This window comes from Schistocerca cancellata, chromosome 1 (genome assembly GCF_023864275.1).
Source record: "Schistocerca cancellata isolate TAMUIC-IGC-003103 chromosome 1, iqSchCanc2.1, whole genome shotgun sequence".
NCBI lineage: Eukaryota > Metazoa > Arthropoda > Insecta > Orthoptera > Acrididae > Schistocerca > Schistocerca cancellata.
In genome coordinates, this window is record NC_064626.1 from 1,102,403,221 (window position 1) to 1,102,428,029 (window position 24,809).

The following is a 24,809-nucleotide window of genomic DNA, read 5'->3' on the forward strand; positions in this document are numbered from 1 at the left end:
ATGGCTATTAGGCAAAATACACGAAGTGTCGACGAAATGAAGAAGGCTGTTTGGGCTCTTTTTTTTCGTACTTCTTCAACCGATGAAAATCCCCAACATAGCTTGTATCCCAAAGAAGAAGACAGTTGGTGTAAATATAACAAAAGATTGCTAACTGGTGAAGTGTACACTCATAAGCATAGTCTGCCTCATGCAATAATGGAGGTGATAAAACCTATTTTCAGAGACTTAGCAGCACCTGAACTGTTGAAAAAGTGTATTCACGGAAAAACTCAAAACCCCAATGAAAGTGTAAATAGTGTTATATGGTCGAGAATCCCCAAGACTGTATTTGTTGGAATAGAACACTTCACTTTGGTGTGTATGATTCTGTTGCGACTTTCAATGATGGCAACATTGTAAGGTGCAAGGTATTTAGAAATATGGGAATGAAGATAGGTTCTAACATGGTACGAGCAATGCTTGCTATAGACAAGGAACGCCTTCGGGCTGCAGACAGGGCTGTAAAGAGTCTAGAAATACAAGCAAGAGTAAACAGCAGAAGAAACAAGAGGAAGCTGGAGGAGGAGTTTGCAGAGGATGAAGATAATCCATCCTATGGACTTGGAATGCACTAAAAAGTTAATCCAATTTTGGTCGCTCGATTCCCAAAACTTTTATTTTCTCATACTAATTACATGTTTTCTAAGGATCTTCCAAACATATTTGTTTCAAACTTTCAGTAAATGTTACGCAGTACCTTCTGCATAGTTTAACACAGCCTTTTTCCAAAAAACTGTATATTTTTGAATATATAAATAAAAAATTGCAAAAAACGTTGTGAATTTTCATTACAATTGAAAAAAAGTCATCTTTAATAACTGAAATAAAATTTTGTAAAATCCCTGTGTTAAGTTGTAGCCCATATTCCAATAAATAATCTGTAAAAAGTTCAACTTCCTACCTCAAACACTTTGTGAGGAAAGATGTAATTTATAAGCGTTATTTTAACATTGCAAGTATAGGGCGTTCTGGAGCCCCTTAAACTGATCAGATTAGGTTCCTGACGACTCCTCTTACTATAGGATTTTTATTATGGACACTCGAATTTACGCTTTAATTACGAGCGAACCGATAAACGTATCGCAAAATGTGATACACCAATATTTTCCTTATTTTATTCTGCGTAAGGCTATATGCAGCACTTTCGTTTTACAGTCAAATTTATATTTTTTTTTTTCTTATTCTGGTACGGATTTTGCGATTTTAGGCGTCTTCGGAAGGAAACGTTCACTTTAAAAATATATGGCTTGCGATGTATTTGTATGAGGTTAATGAAATTTTAATACATTATAGCCAAATATATTGTTAATGTAAATCTCAAGTGACAACATTTTCCGATCACCCAAAAAACCACGATAGTGCAAAATAAATCAATAATCAAAAACTTTGTCATATCGTGGAAATTTCAATAAACAATACAAAATTCTTACTCATTATCTGTGTTACTTCAAAATAGGATCAAATAAGATCAAAATACAGGTATAGTACTGGAATAAACCAAGTTTAAAGGGCAATGTGCCTTCCATTTATTTTCTATTGTAAATGAGTGGTGAGTCATGAAAAAGAGCTAATTCATTTCAGGGAGTGAACGGTTCTGATCCGATCTCTGAAAAGAACAGTTTTGCCCATCTCTAGACAGCAGCCCATTCGAGTTGCTTTTTATTTATTTTTATTTATTTATTTATTGTGCTTCATTGCGACTATTAGGCGGAACAGGCTGACTGCATACTCATGAAGTAATGGTTAAAACCAGAGTTCCGGTCCATTCAACTGATGACAGTCCATTACATAAACAACGCCAGTTGTCATTAATATTCACTGTGGCTGTGCCATTACCTACGAGTATAAACTACTCGTACTTTCCCTAAGTTCTGTGCTGAATATATGAGTCATATAAAATAACTCAACCATTGTGGAACATTGACTGGAGAATGCGTATGAAATAACAATTAGAAAGGCGATAAAATCACTCATGCTAGGTGGCGATTTAAGTATCTAAACGTATTATAAAACTGGATGAACGTGTTTGTATCTATATGACAAATTTTTCATGAAATATGAAATCATAAACAATGAGACACTTGAAAAAATGCCGCATAATGCAAGATGTTTCAACATATTACTTCTTTACAACTAACTCTACTCATTACACATTTAGCAGACATTAGCCACATGTATCAGTGGACGTACAATATATTTGACATGTTCTTCTGTGGGAAAAGTTATGGGTAAAATGTTCTTCCTAAATCCCTGGAACCGGCCGCTGTGGCCGAGCTGTTCTAGGTGCTTCAGTCCGGAATCGTGTTGCAGCTACGGTCGCAAGTTCGAATCCTGCTTCGGGCATGGATGTGTGTAATGTCCTTAGGTTAAAAAAATGGTTCAAATGGCTCTGAGCACTATGGGACTCAACTGCTGTGGTCATCAGTCCCCTAGAACTTAGAACTACTTAAACCTAACTAACCTAAGCACATCACATACACCCATGCCCGAGGCAGGATTCGAACCTGCGACCGTAGCAACAGCGTGGCTCCGGACTGGAGCGCCTAGAACCGCACGGCCACCGCAGCCGGCTGTCCTTAGGTTAGTTAGGTTTAAGTAGTTCTAAGTCTAGGGGACTGTCGCCTCAGATGTTAAGTCCCATAGTGCTTAGAGCGATTTGAACCAAATTTGGTACTCATATTAGTTACGATATGGAAAGAAACACTGTGGGGTAAGAACCTCCAGCCTTCTATTGGAGTGGGCGTGATATTGTGGAGGGAGAAGGGGGGTAGCAGTAGGTGACAGATAGCTAGTGGGAACAAGGAGATGGACACAGACATGGGGAAGGGGGAAATGGATAGAGAGAGGGGGAGGGGGACCTGGATAGAAAAATGGGAGAGGAGGAGATGGGCAGAGAAAGAAAAGTGGAGGAGTTGGACAAGTGGACGAGGAGATAGGGAGGAGGAGATGGCCATAGGGTGGGAAGAGGAGGAGATGGCCAAAAGAAGCAAAGAGACAGAGAGGGGGTGGAGCTGTCTGAGATGGGGAGGAGGAGGAAGAGGGGGCGAGCAGGTGGACAAAGAGAGGGAGGAGAAGGTGACAAATTTGAGGGGGGAGGAGGAGATGGACAGAGGGGGCAGGAGCAGATGGACAGAGTTGGGAAGAGCAAACAGACGAAGGGGGAGGATGTTTCGCCAGAGAGAAGAGCAGGAGGAGGAGGAGATTGACAGAGAGAGGCTGAGGGTGGGGGTAGATGTGATGATGAGAGGTTGGCTGAGGAAGGAGATGTACAGAGAGAGGGGAAGTAGGATGCAGACTAACAGAAAACTGGAATAACGACTGGTACTCAGTTAGTTAAAGATGAACAGAGATTTGATTACAACATAGGTTTTGACAGAGGTCAGAGGATATAGTAGGGGACAGGCAGGCTTTGGAAGTCGGACAGAAACGGAAAACCAACGATCGGTGAAGTATGGCAACAGAGATGGTCGTTCAGTGTGCTCGTGCTCGTAACGTCTCTAGCTCTAGTAAACACAGTTCGGGTTTCAGAAATGCTGTTCCACTGAGACAGCAATATACAATTTCACTGTCCACATAATAGAGACTCTAAATAGTAAAATGTCACCAATAGGAATTTTCTATGACTTATCCAAAGCATTTGATTCTGGGAACGATGACATTATGTTACTGAAATTACAATTCTATGGTATAAATAGAATAGCAAATGAGTGGTTTAAGTCATACCTACAGAACAGGAAGCAAAAAGTTTCCTTATATGGGTCAAGTGATTTAAATAAGTTTGCCACTTCATCTAACTGGGGTGAAATTACATTAGGTGTTCCACAGGGTTCATTCATGGGTCCCCTTCTGTTCTAGATATATGTGAACAACCTCCCTTCTTATCTGAAATGGGAAGCTAAAGTGACACTGTTTGTTGATGATACAAGCATCATTATTAATCTAGTAAAAGAAAGTCCAATTGAAAATGGTACAAATAAGGTCTTTGGAAAAGTCATTAATTGGTTTTCTGGAAATGGGCTTGCTCTAAACTTTGAAAAAACACAGTTCATCCAATTTTCAGCAGCAAAAAGTACAGTTCCTTCAACAAATATAACACATCAGCAGAATTCAGTAGATAGTGTAGAGCATACTAAGTTTTTGGGTGTATATTTAGACGAGAATCTTAATTAGAAAATTCGTATTTTGGATGTCCTAAAGCGACTAGGTTCAGCAACTTTTGCGAACAGAATTATTGCCAATTTTAAGGATATAGAAATTAGTAAGCTAACATACTTTGCATACTTTCACTCTCTGATGTCATACAGAATAATATTTTGGGGTAACTCAACATTTAGACAAAAAGTATTCACTGCTCAAAAGAAAGTGGTTAGAATAACGTGTGGGGTTCATAGTCGCAAGTCTTGTAGGCATCTTTTTAAAAGATTGGGAATTCTTACAACAGCCTCACAATACATCTACTCACTAATGAAATTTTTTCTCAACAACATGGATCAGTTTAAAAACAACAGTGACATTCATAATTATAATACCAGAAAAACGAAAGACTTACACTATCCTTTGCGCAACCTATCTTTGGCACAGAAAGGGGGAAAAATGCTGCTGTAAAAATTTACAACAAATTACCAGATGAAATAAGGTGTCTGGCAGAGAGCAGTAATATCTTCAAAAATAAATTGAAATCATATCTTCTTGACAATTCCTTCTATACCATAGATGAATTATTAAATAGGAATAAACAAATCTATAAATATAATGTGTGCATTTTATGCCATTTAATGGAATGGGATAAATAATAGAAATATTTATTTTTAACTCTATATATATATATATATATATATATATATATATATATATATATATATAAATTTTTTTCATATGTGCATTTCTTGTGCACTTGACCGGTTCCACATCATAACGGCTACGGTGCCGTGCGGATGATCAATGGAACATGCAACCAACCAATCAGCCATCAAAGAGAGGATTTGCCTACTATCGTCCTAGGCTGAAATTACGCACAGAGAACCCATCCTAAATTCGACTTCGTGAAACATTTCTTCTTTCTGCAGATGAAATATTTACAAAACAACTTAGGGGGACAGCTCAATTTTTATTTCGCTGGCAGCGCGAATAATGTAAGGCAAAGTGGGATACTGATACTCAGCCAATAGAGTTTCGGTACTTACCAAAATATAGCCTGTGTCAGTCCAAAGCAAACTTCTTACATTTGACGAGTCATGCAGAAACGAATTCAACAGTCTGAAAGAAGAGAAAAAGCATGAATTAATGATTTTGGCGAATGAATTACGTAATGTTATTTAGACGAAATGAATGAAAGATATGGGTCTGTTTATAGAAGAAAACAACAGAATAAAATAAGTTCCAGACAAAACTGGAAAAGGAATGCGGTAGGTAACTAACAAGAGGTAATAACAGAATCGAAAAAATAAAGATACAGTCATTTTTGTATGACAGCTCTATTTGTGGCTCCTCTTGCAGGGGACGAAGACGTATTCGCGGTCATTTTAAGGACGGTAGAGACAACACGATACTGAGGATGTATCTGATATACCGGGTGATCAAAAATTCAATATAAATTTGAAAACTGAATAAATCACGGAATAATGTAGATAGAGAGGTAAAAATTGACACACATGCTTGGAATGACATGGGGTTTTTCTAGAGCCAAAAAAAGACAAAAGTTCAAAAAATGTCCGACAGATGGCGCTTCATCTGATCAGAATAGCAATAATTAGCATAACGAAGTAAGACATAGCAAAGATGATGTTCTTTACAGGAAAAGCTCAATATGTCCACCATCATTCCTCAACAATAGCTGTAGTCGAGGAATAATGTTGTGAACGGCACTGTAAAGCATGTCCGGAGTTACGGTGAGGCACTGGCGTCGGATGTTGTCTTTCAGCATCCCTAGAGATGTCGGTCGATCACGATACACTTGCGACTTCAGGTAACCCCAAGGCCAATAATCGCACGGACTGAGGTCTGGGGACCTGGGAGGTCAGGCATGACGAAAGTGGCGGCTGAGCACACGATCATCACCAAACGACGCGCGCAAGAGATCTTTCACGCTCCATCTGTCGGACATTCTGTGAACTTTGTTTTTGTTTGGATCTAATAAAACCCCATGTCATTCCAAGCACGTGTACTAATTTTTACCTCTCTATCTACATTATTCCGTGGTTTATTAAGTTTTCAAATTTATACTGACTTCTTGATCACCCTTTATATGTCATGGGTAAATCTCACACTCGTTATCAGTATGATACAGATTTCGTCAAACGTATTTTGATCGTGGGTGCCATACATGCATTCTATAAAATAAAACTTTGTTCTACCTATTCCTCAAACAGTATTGACCTTCAAATAATTACTAATGGTACCTAGTCTGATGATGAAGGGCAGTTTCTCTTTTCCTTCCTACGTGGATCTCCAAAATTTAAGAATGAAGATGTTGCCAAGACTCTCCGGATACTGTTCTAAGTACACGTTACGTGACTCCCCTTTATTTACCCAGTGGAAGATAGATTGAAACAAAATACACCAAGTGATTGGATAGTGATATGCACATATGCAGATGGCGGTAGTGTCGCGTTCACAAGGTACGAAAGGGTAGTGCATTGGCGGAGCTGTCATTTGTACTCAGGAGGTTCACGTAAATATGTTTCCGAACTGTTTTTGGCCACATGACGGGAATTAATAGACTTTGAATGCGGAATGGCACTTGGAGCTACATGCGCTGGACATTCCATTCCGGAAATCGTGAGGGAAATCCACGTCCAGAGTTCCATACGGTCAAGAGTATGTAGAAAATATCAAATTTCAGGTGTCACCTCTCAGCATTGACAGCGCAGTGGCTGACGGCCAGCACTTAACGACCGAGGCCATCTGCGTTTGCTTAGAGTTGTCAGTGCTAACAGACAAGCAACGCTGCGTGAAATAACCTGCAGTGCCTCTAGTGTGCTCGTGACCCTAGACGACAGCAGAACAGTGGCCTGATCGGATGAGTTCCAATTTCAGTTGGTAATGGCTGATGGTAGGGTACGTGTGTGGCGCAGATCAAACGAAACAATGCACCCAAGTTGTCAATAAGGCACTATGCAGGCCGCTGGTGGCACCATAATGGTGTGTGTTGTACTTGCATGGAATGGTCTCGGTCCGCTGGTCCAACTGCTGCTTGAAAACGACATGCAACCGGTCATGGATGTCATGTTCCCAATCAACGATGGAATTTTTGTGGATGACAGTGCACCATGTCACCGGGCGATTTCAAGAACATTCTGGTCAATACGAACGAATGGTTGGGCCACCCACATCGCCCAATATGTATCCCATCACACATTTATGGGAAATAATCGAGAGACCAGTTTGTGCATAAAATCCTGCACCGGCAACACATTCGCAATTACGGGCAGGTATAGCGGCAGAATGGCTCAGTATTTTTGCAGAGGTCGTCCGAAAGCTTGTTGAGTCCATGTCACGTCGAGACGATGGGCTACGCCTGGCAAAAAGGAGGTCCGACACAGTATAGGGAGGTATCTCAGGGTATATGGACACGGGAAGAACTGTGAAGTTCTCGATGGAGACAAATAGTAGTGGGTCAGATTCAACACCTCATAGATTACGATGTCATCAGAGACGGTCTAGTGATTCACAGGTTTCAATATTAAATGACCATACGCATTAAATATGTCCAGGCCTAATGTTAGCTATGATAGTGTGAATCAAATGCCTAGGAAAGAGTTAACCCTATTAGTTATTTTGTGTGTCTAAATTAATTGCAAGGATCCGCCGGAATCTACGGTGCTATGTCATAAATATTAGGTGGACAGCACAGTGAGAAGAGGTAAGCAATTGAAAAATACTGACTGACGTTTTGATCTTCACGTGACTAACACTGACGTAACTCGGACGTTGTGGTGAAAATAAGAGGACACAGCTCTACAAAAATTGCTTAAGCAATATGGTGGGCCCACGCAGCTGTTTATCTGTTATGTGATAACGTGCGTCACTTCCTTTGATGTGCGGTCTACGCAAGGATGAGAAAATAAGTAAACAAGGAAGCTGAACGTATTTTTTGTGGACAAAGTTTCGTTACCTCAGACCAGTTCTCCGCATACATGAGCTACAGCTACGAACAGAGAAACTGCGAGACTATTTAATTGTTTTTCTTTCAAAAAGTTTACATTTTACCGCCAAGAGTGGGTGAATGTCTTTATTATACTACCAGTTTAGGTCCAGAAACCCTCATCAGGCATCACAATTTTTTTCATCAACTTACAAGGCGATTTAAAATCAACGGCATCAAAAATATATGAAATCTATAATTTTCTTGGACGTCATTGATTTCATTCACGATATAAGCTGTTCTTTAAAAAAGTCCGCTGTTGTTCCATTCATTTACACTAGACGACACAATTACATCCTGAAACGTGGAGAACCATCTTACAGTACTGCACTTTCCAGTTTTGGTAAGGGCCGTCAACCTACATTAGAGTCGACAAACAAAACAACATAATTCTTACGCTACTTATTATACATCTTTCTTGGAATACGAGGTCCTTCGCCGGCCGCGGTGACCGGGCGGTTCTAGGCGCTTCAGTCCGGAACCGCGCGACTGCTACGGTCGCAGGTTCGAATCCTGCCTCGAGCATGGATGTGTGTGATGTCCTTAGGTTGGTTAGGTTTAAGTAGTTCTAAATTCTGGGGGGCTGTTGACCTCCGACGTTAAGTCCCATAAAGCTCAGAGCTATTTGAACCAACGACGTCATTCAGCTCTATTTAAAGGAGTTTTACCATTTGCTATTTGTACTATTTGCAGACGCACTGCAAGAAACCTGGGAATCTCGCGTATAATAGAAACACCATCACACATCTCGTTAGGGGCCACAATTGAACCGAAGCCCACGATGATGAAATCCTTCTTGCTTGCCTATAGTTTGACAGTTCGTGCACATCATCTTCTTGCCGACATCATTCTGGCTGCACTCAGACTGCTGAGGCTTTCACTGTATGGATACATTATTTCGTTTCACTACCAAATGGTTCCTGTGAATTTCATCGAAATCACACAAACGTTTGTCCTGAATAAGCAGTAGAGTGTATGGCTCAAATGGACAAACAAAATTAAATATTTGTTTCCACGAAGGTAATAGGTTTTTCTTTCAGTTCAATAAATCTTGCGGCCGTTTCTTCCACCAAACGTTTCTCCAGCTACTTATCGCACCCGTCTCAGATATTCACAGTTCACACGCGTTCGAATACCAGGACCGCAAAAACAACTCCACAAACGAAAGGGAAAGCAATTCACAATAATTCTCATCACTTGACGCACAGTTTTGGTGGTCCCACGGAATCGCAGTCTCCGCCTTAAGCAAACTAAAATCTGATGGGAAAAATAAGCTGTTCCTGCGTCCCACGGTAAGCCAAGAGTCCACCTTCCTCCCTCCGACAGAGTTCACCACAGACTCACTGATTTTAGGAGCACGAAAGAACTTGTTAACATTTTGGCTTTTCCAGAATTCTGGAAACATCCCCCAGGCTGTGGCTAAGCCTTGTCTCCGCAATGTCCTTTCTTTCAGGAGTGCTAGTTCTGCAAGGTTCGCAGGAGAGCTTGTGTAAAGTTTGGAAGGTAGGAGACGAGGTACTGGCAGAAGTAAAGCTGTGAGTACCGGGCGTGAGTCGTGCTTCGGTAGCTCAGTTGGTAGAGCACTTGCCCGCGAAAGGCAAAGGTCCCGAGTTCGAGTCTCGGTCGGGCACACAGTTTTAATCTGCCACGAAGTTTCATTTTGGCTTTTGCTGAATGTTTGATTCGCTTTGTCTCAGTTACGGGAATTAACAATTTTTTGGCATCTTAACTAATCGTAAACCTTTTTAATGATGTTACCACTAGCCAGGGCTTATAGTACTGTACTCTTTGTCAGTAAAGTTCTATGACGGTGAGAATTTTTGAAAACGTGCTTTGTGAACATTAAATATCTCCCGAAGCCAGATTTACTGATACTAGGATATGTTTAGATTTGTGCCAAGCGCGCGAGTGTGTGTGTGTTTGTGTGTGTGTTTGCGAGAAGGAGAGAGACAGAGAGAGACCCTTTGTGAAGGTGTTCTTTCGTACTGTTTGAAATATGATTGTTAAGTTAAGGGGCAGTTGTATTTATTTTAGTATTATTCTACGACGTTTACTTTTTACGTATTATTCGCCATGTAAGTGAAATTTTTACATTATAAGAAGTTTTGTTTTTGGAGTAGGTGTATGGGAGCGACCGAGGCGAACAAAGACAAAAAATGACAGAATGTTGGGTGAATATGAACTTAAAAGTGATAACTAAAAGACTACCTAGGGGCCAGTTGCACGTCGCCGGTTTAAATGGTTGTTGGTAGGAATCTCTTTGGTGTAGTTATGTAGCTCGATCGCCCATTACCCAAAGTGCGTTGAGTCTAAATGGTGATCACAAAGGGATAAACGGCTCTTCGTGATCACCGTTTCAACAGCTGCAGTTGAGTTACAAATATATGGCACTATGTTCATCGGATCTACGGCACTGCACCTCCAACTTGGATGATGGTACCAGTAGTTTGAAGGCAAGGAATTCCGCAAGTAAACCCAGTGCGCCTGTTCAGAAAGTGGGGAGCATTCAGTACTGTTTTGCGCGTCTTTCACAATAGTCTGCTCACCGTACCATGTTACAGTTAGTGATTCTCATATGTATTTCTGGCTTGTTTTTCAGCGTACAGGATTCCATTCCTACTAACACTTCAGTACGCTAATAATCAAAAACGTATAGACTTTCGTGAATTCATTCCGTGTCTGGTGATCAAAGTCTTCACTTTCATGTTTATTTTTTACTGATGAGGCCACGTTACATTTAAGTGGAAAATAAGAATCTAGAAACCACAAACCACAGTCGTGATCGTCGATCAAAAGATAAAGACTCCAGAGCTTCAGTTTTTCTTTTTTCGCTGTTTCTAGGTTCCAGAATCTACATCTACATCTACATTTATACTCCGCAAGCCACCCAACGGTGTGTGGCGGAGGGCACTTTACGTGCCATTGTCATTACCTCCCTTTCTGTTACAGTCGCGTATGGTTCGCGGGGAGAACGACTGTCTGAAAGCCTCCGTGCGCGCTCTAATCTCTCTAATTTTACATTCGTGATCTCCTCGGGAGGTATAAGTAGGAGGAAGCAATATATTCGATACCTCATCCAGAAACGCACCCTCTCGAAACCTGGCGAGCAAGCTACACCGCGATGCAGAGCGCCTCTGTTGCAGAGTCTGCCACTTGAGTTTGTTAAACATCTCAGTAACGCTATCACGGTTACCAAATAACCCTGTGACGAAACGCGCCGCTCTTCTTTGGATCTTCTCTATCTCCTCCGTCAACCCGATCTGGTACGGATCCCACACTGATGCGCAATACTCAAGTATAGGTCGAACGAGTCCTGTACTTAGGTAATTACGTTTCCACATTTGCGAGAATATTCTGAAATTTCATTTTAACAGAAAACCATCGCATGCGCACATACATGTCAAACCATTTATTGACGGCGAAGTAACAATGGTGTGCCATGAAAGCACCCAGAATGGAGGCGACCATGGTGAATAATTTATGTAGTCTGCAGGTGGCTGAATTGGACGCAGATGAAGGAACTGCAATGCAGTGAAAACCAGAAACCAGTAGTCCTTCACATATAAATCCATTGTTTATGCATTCCGGCGTAAGCCATCATCAGAATCCTGTTTCAGATAAAAACCAGGGGATTACAATGGTACATGGTTGACTTGCACCGAACATGAGCAGTTTGAGGGTGGCTAACGCCGGAACGCGTAAATAATTTATTAATAAATAAAGGAATATTGGTTTCTGGTTTTCTCTGCGTTACAGTTCCTTTCTCTGCGTCCAGTTCCGAAAACTGCAGACTTCGTAAACGATGAGGTGCCTCAAACATAGTTTCGGATTTGAGGAACTTCGTGCTGTGTGATAAATAGTAAGTGGTGCAATACCACCACATGAATATACTGTGAACGGAGTTGAAATGTTTCCATGTACAATACTTTAGAAACTGAAGTTGATGTATCCATCAACACGTTGTACATCCAAGATATTTGAGGGAGAAGACTCCGTTATAGGCCCAGAATTGTCATACCAATAAAGACCACATCGAGGATGCAGACATTTTTACAAGAGTTTTGAGGCAGTTACCTTCTTCATTTTCTTGTGCTGTCGGCCTGCATCGGCGCTGGCTCGGCGTGGTTGATTTAAGGTGTGGCCGGGTCCCATCTTTTTATCACCCTGCTGCCCTCGGTACTGAATATGTGTAGTGTTATTCATCTGAAAGTGAGCGAACGTTTTCCAAATGTTTACGGCTAGTGTAACTGAGCTGTGGCTTGACTACCAACCCGATATTCACCTACTGAGATATGAGAAACCGCCTAAAAACCACGTCCAGGCTGGTCGGTACATCGACCCTCGTCGTTAATTGGTCGGGAGGATTCGATACAGAGCCGCCACATCTCCCCGGCGTGGAAACGGCGATTAAATACGCACAGCTATACGGGCGGGTTGGTTTCGAGAGTGTTTCACTTTTTTTTTTAAATTAAAGGCCGACACCGAAATCACTAGCAGCTCTATATCGAATCACTTGACGGCCCTGAAGGAAGGATAGCAGATGTGGAGAAGAGTTGGTCTAATGCTATATAGGCATCTATTCAAGTAACAGGACTTCTAATTTTACGTATGAACTTGTATTTCTTCTTGGCTATGTGATACTGTTAGAATTCGCGGCCAGGCTTCATTTATTGGTGAACGCTTTCAGAACATCAAAATTTGGTCTGTTCTCAGGTAAACGTTCAGAACACGACACATGAGAAATATATTGCATGAGGTTTCCCCGGTGTGATAATTGCTTCCCACATTCTCGAGTTTATCCTCATTATTGTTTTACACAGAACACAATGCTTGTTGTTCGTCATATTCAGGTACTGTTTCCACTAAAGAGGTATGTTGCTAAGATTTCATTTACATGCTAATATCACCGCAAGAGACGTCGTCTAGCGCATCCAACCGAAAAACGAACCATAGACCGTGGGCTGTGAATCGCCAAAATTCTGCAACCAAGACGGCGAATCCAGTAAATTCACCAGATCAAGTAGTTAGCTCCAGACCCGCCGAAGCGATCTCCTTCTGTACTACCTTGCCGCACGAATACCTCTGCCACAGGCAAAGTTTTACCAGGGCCACAGTAAAGTCTCCCGATTTTATGATCTGATGTTTTCCTTCTTTCTTGATTAGATAGCTTTATATTCATATTTCGGAAGTCCCAAGAGATCACACAGAGGGTCTTCATTGCTCAGCATTGTAATTGGTGTGACATGGAGTCACTTAAGATGTATGCGCCCATTTTTTCGTAAAAAAAGAGTTTTGCGTTGTCTAATGGACGAGATACTTGATGTGTTTTCCTTAATCTTGATTAATTTGATAATGTACACATCTAAATGCGTCATTTAAAGAAGTAGTCACCGCACAGCCTTGGCCATCCATGTAGACTGATGACCACTGCCCACATACCATCATAGCAGCACTCAATTACGTGAAGATTGTGGTGGATCACCTGCATCCGTTCATGGTTCAAGTCTTCTCTGACGCTTTATGGTGGTGTTGCGCGCACGGGACGCAGTAAGGAAAGATTGTAAGTGGAAGAGAGACGAATGGGTAGTCATTATATCGAAGATACGAGCCGGAAATGGAGAAATCCACTGATATAATCGGGTTTGACAAATGCCACGTTTCTGTGGCGCTACTGCTGGACACGAGAATCTCTGAAACTTCGAAGTTGGTCGGCTGTTTGGGTACTACTGTGGTGAGCTTATATGGAAAGTGGTTTAAAAATGGTGGAATAACGGACAGGCCGTGTGGTACTGGGTGTCTAAGTCTCATCACAAACGTAGAGGTCGGAGGATCCCCCACTGTGTTATCCAGGATAGCTAGTGGTCTGTGGCGGATCTGACGTCAGAGTACAAAGCTGGTGCACGCCCAAGTGCTTCTGAGCACACCCTTCAAAGGCCATTGTTGAACCGGGAGCTCCACATCACACGACCTCAATGTGTTCCTGTCTTGGCCCAAGAATGTCGTTAATTACGATTTCAGTGAGCACTGCATCACTGACGTTTCACAGTGGATCAATAGAAACGTGTTGCCCGTCGAATAAATGCCATTTCTTGTTACACCAAATCGATGGTTGGGTCCTTAAGCGCAGTCATCTAGGCGAATGGCACAAAACATGTACCACGCCACAGAAGCAAGCCCGTGCGGGCAGAATTATGCTATGGGGTACATTTAGTTGGGCTTCCATGGGATCTATGGTGTTAATCGAAGGCATCATGGCAGCACTCAACTACGTGAAGATTGTGGTGGACCACCTGCATCCCTTCATGGTTGAAGTCTTCTCTGACGGAGATGACGTCTTCTAGCAGGATAACTACGTATCAGCAACACAAGAACAGAATCGTGCTGCAGTGGTTTGAAGAGCATTATAGTGAACTCACATTGGTGTCTTAGCATGCAGATCCCCCTGATCTGTACCCAGTGGAACACATATCGGGTGCCAAAAGTGTACCCACGGATCGCCGTCTCGTAATTTGCCGGAATTTAGAGATTTGTGACTAGACATCTGGTGCAACATACTTCTGGAAACCTATCAAGAACCTGTAGAATTCATGCCAAGAAGAATCGTAGTTGGAAAAGCGGATCGAAACACTATTAAATAGGTGGTCTTGATGCTTTAGCACATCGGTGTGTAGAGTCCATTATGACACAGACACACCTTTCAAATTCTCCATACCTTATGATGGGTCCTTTATCTAGACAAAGTGCGACGTAAGCGACATAGGCTTCGATGTTCATCATTTCTCTCTGTAATAATGCTAGTGCATAGTTTCTCATATACTTCAAATTCTCTGTGGTTAGTGGTTCGCTCAAATCTACTGTAAACAACTCTTTTCGGAGAATGCTTTTAACTAATGAACAGGAACATAGAAAATTATTCATTAAGTGTGAGAAAGAGCTCTAGGAATCCTAAGGTCACTTGGGAGCCTCGAAGAGTGAACAGGTCGGCTGCCAATGACTGGTCGCATGTACGCTGAAGATAATGTGAATGAAGTAACTGATTGCTACTATTAATTCAGCCCAAACATCCACGGTAGAAAAAAAAATGTTTTTCCATGTTATGTTTCTTTAAAGATGGCTGATTGTATGCTTGCTAATTAAACAGTTGTTTAACATGGCAGTACTGTAACAGAAATGTGGCATTACAATACGAAATACATCATACTTAACTGTGCTGCCTGGCACTTGATGTCGTAATCCTATTACAATGACATCTAAGTGACTTTGCTGTCTGTTGGCAGTCCATGATATTGTTACTAGTTATTAAGACACTCCTGTTAGTATAATTACTCCGTAAATAGCGGTTGCTATGTTGGAAGTAAGTCTTCAGAGTACTGTGCTGTACTAACTGCCGGCACTGCACTGAAGAGTCTAAATGCTGGTTCGGTACTGACAGTGCGGCTGGAGCGCGTCGTGTTTTGCTGTCTTCCAGCGGAAGGACTTCCATGTCCGCCAGTGTAAGGAGGAAACAATGTAATCCGCATCTGAGAGCGCCGTCAAAGCTTTGCCACACAGGACGCGGTCTGTCGCAGCGGGCAGCGATCGCTCAAACTTCTCAACTGTCGGCGATATGGCTGGGTCACATACAGAGCGATGTCTTGTGTGAGCGATGCAGTGTTGTCGTAGTTTCCCGGAGAACAGATTCACAGTGTGTTTTGCCATGGTAAAGTGTTTTTCTGATTTTTCTAGGAAAATGAGTAGTTCCTATGAGGAGCAACTCTCACTTCTTCTGGCACTGCAGTGCAGTAGAAGGAAAAGACGTAATTGGGTACACCCACTCAACGAAAAACGAGAACAGCTTGGTGAACACCACCGTCTGTGTAGGGAACAACAGTCACATCAAGATAGATTTTTTGAATATTTCCTTATGTCAAGACAAGATTTCGAGGAAGTGCATGGTCTACGGCAACAGAACATTGAGAAGATCACCAATAACTGGACAAGACATACTGAAACTAGAGAAAGATTAGCCGTTTCTTTAAGGTATGTTCAAAAATGGCTCTGAGTACTATGGGACTCAACTTCTGTGGTCATTAGTCCCCTAGATCTTAGAACTACATAAACCTAAGGACATCACACACATCCATGCCATAGGCAGGATTCGAACCTGCGACCGTAGTGGTCTCGCGGTTCCAGACTGCAGCGCCTAGAACCGCACGGCCTCTTCGGACGGCCTTTAAGGTAGGTTAATCAAAAATATACTCTCATCTGTGTTACACGATCAGTAATCTATTTCGATATGTTAGCTAACATTAGAAGCATTATAATAAATAACATACATTACGAACATTAGTCATTATTAACGAATGCTATTACTCAATGTGACTGAGAACTGGACCGGTGCCGGACGGAGTGGCCGAGCGGTTGTAGGCGCTACAGTCTAGAACCGCGCGACCGCTACGGTCGCAGGTTCGAATCCTGCCTCGGGCATGGATGTGTGTGATGTCCTTAGGATAGTTAGGTTTAAGTAGTTCTAAGTTCTAGGGGACTGATGACCTCAGTAGTAAAGTCCCATAGTTTCTCAGAGCCATTTGAACCATTTTGAACTGGACCGGTAATTGCCATGGAAGTGACGCGCATTTTCAAACGAATCATTGGTTGACGAGGCAATGGGATTCATACTGTGATAAACTAGGGCCGTATCTACTGAGCCAAATGCCGTATTATTACTCGTTGAGGAATAGGAAGAATTATCAGAGTGCAATGGAGAGCGGAGTGTGAATACTCGGGGTGAGTGAAATTGTGTACCAAGGTCTCTCGTTTCCTTTCTTGCAAAGACTGTAGTTAACTCTATCTTCAGCATTGTTTATGTTGTTGGCTGGACTTTTCTGAACGTGTCAGCATAACTGAGAAACAAGTGATCTATGCCACCAAACTCACGTTTAGCTGGCTTGCTTTGCAAATAAGCAGTGACTTTGTGAATGGCAGAATTTTGCGATGGATCATCGGGGGTTTTCGACCAAGCTTTCATGTGTTTCCTATGAGGCGGGGTGGCACTTTTGGAAAGTCTGGAGCTACTTGGGCTTCACATAGCTCACTTTCTCTGTCAGGTTCAGGAATTTCGTTATCAAGTGATCTGGAATTTTCAGTGTCGACATTCGGTATATACACTCCTGGAAATGGAAAAAAGAACACATTGACACCGGTGTGTCAGACCCACCATACTTGCTCCGGACACTGCGAGAGGGCTGTACAAGCAATGATCACACGCACGGCACAGCGGACGCACCAGGAACCGCGGTGTTGGCCGTCGAATGGCGCTAGCTGCGCAGCATTTGTGCACCGCCGCCGTCAGTGTCAGCCATTTTGCCGTGGCATACGGAGCTCCATCGCAGTCTTTAACACTGGTAGCATGCCGCGACAGCGTGGACGTGAACCGTATGTGCAGTTGACGGACTTTGAGCGAGGGCGTATAGTGGGCATGCGGGAGGCCGGGTGGACGTACCGCCGAATTGCTCAACACGTGGGGCGTGAGGTCTCCACAGTACATCGATGTTGTCGCCAGTGGTCGGCGGAAGGTGCACGTGCCCGTCGACCTGGGACCGGACCGCAGCGACGCACGGATGCACGCCAAGACCGTAGGATCCTACGTAGTGCCGTAGGGGACCGCACCGCCACTTCCCAGAAAATTAGGGACACTGTTGCTCCTGGGGTATCGACGAGGACCATTCGCAAACGTCTCCATGAAGCTGGGCTACGGTCCCGCACACCGTTAGGCAGTCTTCCGCTCACGCCCCAACATCGTGCAGCCCGCCTCCAGTGGTGTCGCGACAGGCGTGAATGGAGGGACGAATGGAGACGTGTCGTCTTCAGCGATGACAGTCGCTTCTGCCTTTGAGCCAATGATGGTCGTATGCGTGTTTGGCGCCGTGCAGGTGAGCGCCACAATCAGGACTGCATACGACCGAGGCACACAGGGCCAACACCCGGCATCATGGTGTGGGGAGCGATCTCCTACACTGGCCGTACACCACTGGTGATCGTCGAGAGGACACTGAATAGTGCACGGTACATCCAAACCGTCATCGAACCCATCGTTCTACCATTCCTAGACCGGCAAGGGAACTTGCTGTTCCAACAGGACAATGCACGTCCGCATGTATCCCGTGCCACCCAACGTGCTCTAGAAGGTGTAAGTCAACTACCCTGGCCAGCAAAATCTCCGGATCTGTCCCCCATTGAGCATGTTTGGGACTGGATGAAGCGTCGTCTCACGCGGTCTGCACGTCCAGCACGAAAGCTGGTCCAACTGAGGCGCCAGGTGGAAATGGCATGGCAAGCCGTTCCACAGGACTACATCCAGCATCTCTACGATCGTCTCCATGGGAGAATAGCAGCCTGCATTGCTGCGAAAAGTGGATATACACTGTACTAGTGCATGCTCTGTTGCCTGTGCCTATGTGCCTGTGGACCTGTCAGTGTGATCATGTGATGTATCTGACCCCAGGAATGTGTCAATAAAGTTTCCCCTTCTTGGGACAATGAATTCACGGTGTTCTTATTTCAATTTCCAGGAGTGTATTTGATCATGGTTCAAATGGCTCTGAGCACTATGGGACTTAACATCTGAGGTCATCAGTCCCTCAGAACTTAGGACTCCTTAAACCTAACTAACCTAAGGACACCATACACATCCATACCCGAGATAGGATTCAAACTTGCGACCGTAGCAGTTGCGCGATTCCGGACTGAAGCGCCTAGAACCGCTCAGCCACCGCGGCCGGCTATTTGATCATGGAATGGGATCTAAGTGCATCATTCAAAAATTGCATGCGTTCACTCCAAGGCCACTTGTGATACATTCTGGCCTATATCGGTACAGATTTTAAGCTTTTCTTGTGTATCAAATAACAGTGCCGTTAATTTTTCGACTTGGTTCATCACTTAAAACAAACTGGAATGTAAATTACGCGATTATTATTACTAAACGATTGCATGGGTGAGGAACAAGTAATAATGTAAGATTACAATGATGAAATTTTAAAAAAATGAATGGATGGAGATTAATACACTGATTTTACTGTCTATCGACGGTTTTTTAAGGCTGCCTGTTAAGTGGTGATATTTACATAGAAATTTTTATCCCCTAACACATATTTCCTTATTTCTAACTTAGAAGCTAAAAACCAGTTTTCATGGATTTAACTTAAAAACGTTCTAATGTAACGCAGTCGTTTCATGTCAACGTAAAATAATGTATATGATATGTACCGACTCATGCAGCTGTCTTTTCCAGCCATTTCTTCCTTTTTTCATTTATTCCTATCATATACTAATTTTCTAGCCGGCCCGTGTGACCGAGGGGTTCTAGGTGCTTCAGTCTGGAACCGCGCGACAACTACGGTGGCAGGTTCGAATTCTGCCTCAGGCGTGGATGTCTGTGATGTCCTTAGGTTAGTTAAGTTTAAGTAGTTCTAAGTTATAGGAGTCTCATAGTACTCAGAGCAATTTGAACCATTTTTGTAATTTTCTGTATATTTGCAGTTATTTGGCTAATGTCGACAGTTTCCAGTGCATCGTTTCTTCTTTCCGCTTGGGGCGTTTAACTGTTTTCTAGAAAGTTGGAGAAGTTTGTCGACAAATATGGAATTTTCCACAGTCAGTCTGTTTGCCTCGTCCCACGACACAAATGTGGAAAAAAGCATAGGAAGGTTTTTTCAGCACTATGTGGTTTTCCGAACTGATTTGGAAGCATATATGGAAAACACAAGAAATTAAAATGTCCCAACAATAGTGGATCTGTCTACTGTTGTTACAAAAATCATTTTTACTCATTCTCTAGCGTTAGTGGACACACCAAGTACATGGTTGATATAGGACATTATTGACAACATAGCGACAGGTTTCGAACATTCAGCTTTCCGCCGACGACATATTGCTGGAAAAACAATTCTACCTCCAAAGCCACTAACTGGCACACATTTCCCCATTCCTCACGTTATCGTTGGTGACGAAGGCTTTGCACTTCAAACGTACGTAATGAGACCGTGTCCAAAAGCGGGAATGATCTCCGAACACAAAAGAAAATGTTTCAATGTACAGCTCTTGCGAACACATTGTGTAGTGGAAAAACCGTTCGGTATATTGGCTATGAAATAACGTATATTTCTGACAGCCATACGTACAGATGAGTTAACAGAAGATTGCATAATTAAAGCAGCTTTCGGTTTGCATAACTTCATAATAGTGAAGACTCACAACGAAAGTTCAGCTAATGATCAATGTGAAGAAGTCATACAGCCCACGCAAGCGCTGTTTCTAACACATGCCACCACTTGGATACCAACACAAGCTGCGATCCACGTCCGAGAAGCTTTCGCTGTTTATTTGGTCAGCAGGATATAAGTTCAAAAGACACTGATAAAATAATGAACAATATAACTACATAATAAAGTAACTGTGTGAAATAAAATCATATTCGTACTCACTAGTGACATTCAACTCTTCTGCAGCCATGGCTTATGTTTATGCTGTTTTCACCACATTTGTGTAGAACTGGTGTGAAGTGACATACAAATACGTGTACTTTTTCACGCTTTCTAACAACAGTTCCGTTCCGTCTTCAATCTTGAGAAAAACTTCACCACGAACTGATGTGCATCGCCAAGATCGCGCGATGCTTTTGTGATTCTGTACAAACATATCGCCTGCCGCCGCTGTCAAAACTATTTCGCTGTGACAGACCGCCTCCTGTGTGACGGGGCTAATGCAGTGTTGCGTGGCACAATCGTATCCTGTCCTGTGCGGCCAAGCCTTTGCGGCGACTGTCTTCACTATCGCCGGACGACACGACGCACTGAACGAAGTGACGTAGAAGATATTTAGTTTGTGAGCGGACCTGGGAGGCGCCAGGTGAGTGGATGTTCCTCCATGGCGGCGGCCCCTCACGGTATTTAATGCGTACCTTGAAATGGACTCCTCACCAGATGTTTAAATATTGTAAGTTCAATCGTTGCCACTTACTCACTTCATTACTGTATCAACTAAGGTTTTGTGCAGTGCGGATATCGTGAAAAATACCATTTCAATGTACATAATAAACTAATCATCTTTTTTTCATCTGTTTGTGATAGTCGTTGTCTTCAGGGTGATTCTTGAGGTCGTCACGTTGTTTTTATAGTGAACGAGAAAACAAGCGATTCCTCATTTTCAGGGTTTATTCAACTACGCGTATGACAACATATTCACAACAGCATTTTGTACCTCCACATTAACATGTCACCTCTTTCAAAAGCACTACCAAAACTTTTCATTATCAAAAACAATTGAATAACAAATAGTGTATCACAATACAGTACAACATAGGTTTTGACTTGGATAAATGCAAAATACGAATGCGCAACCATTGGCGCCCAGCGCTGACCTTTGTTCTAGAACACTCTGGAATAATGCTATAAAATTAGTTTACATTTTTAATATCCGGTACTTACAGTGAAGAAAAATGATCAGAGTGCATTATTGTCCATATAAGGTCTGTAAGTCGTATTTGTAATGGTAAAAAGCTTTCATAACATCGGAATGATAATAAAAGTGTCCAAAATATCTAACTCGAAAAATTGATTACATTCTACAAAACTGCAATTATTATGCCTATAACAAAATTTTGAGTGAAGTTGTGTGTGTGTGTGTGTGTGGTTTGAGGTTTACGTACGTTGTTACAATCACGTAATCCAACGTTAACTAATAAATAATGAAATACTACTGAGTACATAAGGGGACAGACTTGGAAATTTCTTTAACTACACGTGTTTTCTTTGAAATAATCGCTATTAAACTCAAATTTAATTACATGTTTTCGGCATGCCAACGTTCTTTAAAATTATGTTTTCGGAATGTTTCAGTGTATGATTAATAAGATGGTTGCTATCTTAGGACTCATGTTTGGTTATCGAACTTCGTAAACCAAACTTTTCTCATTACAGGTTAATGATGTGTCATGTATTATCTCCCACTGCAGATATCATTTGTATGCTGATGACCTTCAGTTATACCCAAGTGAAAGCCGAACCAATCTGTGAACAGTCATCCAGAACGTAAATGATGACTTACTTTCTTTATCAAAGTGCTCACACAACGTGAGTTTGAAACTCACCCATGTAAAACACAAGCAGTCTTAGTCGCTCACGAAAGACGCATTCCTATTGAATTCAGAGAATCTTTTCCACCTTTAATCTTAAACATACAGATATCACTTCTTCTTCTTGTGCAAAGAATCTGGAGATAATTCTGGACTATCCCCTAGACTGAATTGAACACACAACTCCATTCTGTAACAAGGTGTCAGCATTACGTCATTCATTACATAAATACAAAGAAAAATTTCTTCTAGAGGTTAAAAAGGAAACTCACAGAGCACTAACAATCCCCACCCTTGATTATGGTGGTCCTATTTTGCAATGGCTTTCGTGTGCGTGTTCACGCCGGCCTGAACTGACCATGAATGCTTGTGTGCAATAGATTTGTGATGTAAGCTGTGTCACCCCTGCCTATGAACAATTATCGTGGCTACGTGCCGATAAGCGTAGAGATTATCATACTCTGTGTTCGCTGCATTGTCTTCTCAGTCACAGTACTCCTTCCTATTTATCTTCAACCTTTACGCTACTGTCTAAACAATGAAGCAGAAATACTAGTTCTCAGCAAAGTAAAATCCTCTCTTTACCACTTTACAACACCAATTTTCTGTATCAGGAACCCGACTGTGGAACAGTCTTCCTTAAAATATTAGAGGAATTAAAATCCTTTCAAACTTCAAGAGACAGCTAATGGCTCATCTTCTATCACAGTTGTTATCTCTTCTTACAGCTCACTCTCATCAACCCCCCCCCCTCCCCCCACTTGTCTATAGAATTCTCTATTGAAATTATCTTCTTTCGTAGCAGCCACTGTCGTTTTCATTTCAATCCTCTCCTCTTTCATTATCTCTTTTACTTCTAATAGCAAACAAGGCTTCAGAAGTGCTAAACTAATTAATGCCTCCATTATTTCATTATTATTATTGTTATTATAACTGTTATTATTTGCAACTATAACTTACTGTTAATAAAGCGAATTATTGTTATTGAGTTTGCTATGTAATAACTATTTGACATCATTCGTAATTCTTCCTTTATCAACATTATTAGTGTTACTATTACTATTATTTACAATTATTATTATTATTATTATTAATGATGCTACGATTGCTATGTAATAATTTTTGGTATGTGTAGTTCCTTATCAGATGTAAGAGAGAGCATTAGGGCCCTAATCTGGTTAGGCTAAATAAGCAATAAATAAATACATGTGGTTTGGGTTCTACCAATTTCAAAATTTTTGTGTAACTCCTGTCTCCAAAAAATTAAAACAAATTGTTATTATTGGAAACGGTGTTGTTACGTGAACTGTCATGTATCTTTATCGCTGACATCAGACGACAGTCGAGAGAGACTTGATTAAAGATTGAACTGGGACATTCAGTGACATTCTCGGGTGTTCTATCTTGTGACAGATCGACATCAACGCATTCGTACACTCTTTGGTGAAGGTCACGGGAAGCAGTGATTCACGACAGCCATAACTCCTGGTACCGTGATGTGCAAGTTACTAGATATGACAGCTGCACTGATTTCACAATTATTGAAGAGAACCTGAATGCTCGTTAGTTTATGGTAAGGATGGTAAGCTCTGTCGACACACTCATCAAGACCAGTGTACCAAATGGAATATTCGAGCAAGATAATGAACGACTCTATACAACAGCTCACACCACAACAGCTTTCAGTAATGTGCAGATGTTTGATTGGCCTGTGCTGCCTCCTAATGTATCACCCATGGAAAGTGTCTGACATATGTTGGGAAGAGTGTAGGGGAACGTCGTCTGATATCGGGCTTATACTTTTTTAATTCTGATATTTTTAGAAGATTGTGTTGTTGTATTCATCACATGTTACATGTCAGAGTTATAAAACACGTGCGCCCCTCCCACCCCCCCCCCCCTTCTGTACGTTCATCCTTTATATTTTTGGCGAGTTGTACCTGACACTGCATTGTGACTTGTATAAAAGTCACATTTGCTCCAAAAATGTTGTCATTAGTTTGTATATGGCTATAAACTTGTACAAGTCCAACAGCTAACCTAGTAATATAAAGAATCGGTCTACTTGTTCCTCGCTGGAACCTGCTGCTCGCTGCAGACTCATGACTCAGCTGCACTAATACCTGCATTGCTTTTCATGAAACCGTAGCAGTACAGCGCATTTAAGAATACAACTTTAGTCGAAGACATAAACTGGCTAGTTTTAACGTGATTGTGCAATACTGTTTCCAATTCATCTCTGAATGTTCTCGCAACAAACTTTTTTCCTGAAACTAGTTTCATAGCCACCTCTTCGTTCTCCCGTCAAGGCTTAAGTCTATCATGTGAGGAAGTTCTTCGAACTGTTTCCAATTCGCTTCCCTGACTGACATTTAAAAAGGTCTGACTCCACACCTTCCTTCATGTTTTTTTTCCATCTCATTTTCGTTCCGGGTTCTCCGTTTACGCCTGTTAAAGAAGAAAATTATAAAAATTTAAGTTTTTGTGCAGTAAAACCCGAAACTGCTTTGT

The 24,809-nt window shown here is 42.0% G+C and overlaps 1 protein-coding gene across 6 annotated transcripts in view; it reads right to left on the reverse strand.

Annotated features, from left to right (window-relative positions):
• LOC126091870 (parathyroid hormone/parathyroid hormone-related peptide receptor-like) overlaps nucleotides 1-24,809 on the reverse strand; it is a 509,713-nt gene that overhangs the window by 159,659 nt on the left and 325,245 nt on the right. For all 6 annotated transcript variants that reach the window (XM_049907163.1, XM_049907181.1, XM_049907197.1 and 3 more), the window contains one exon: nucleotides 5,226-5,298. The gene's annotated coding sequence lies outside the window, so the exon portion shown is untranslated. The remainder of the gene's footprint in view (nucleotides 1-5,225; nucleotides 5,299-24,809) is intronic.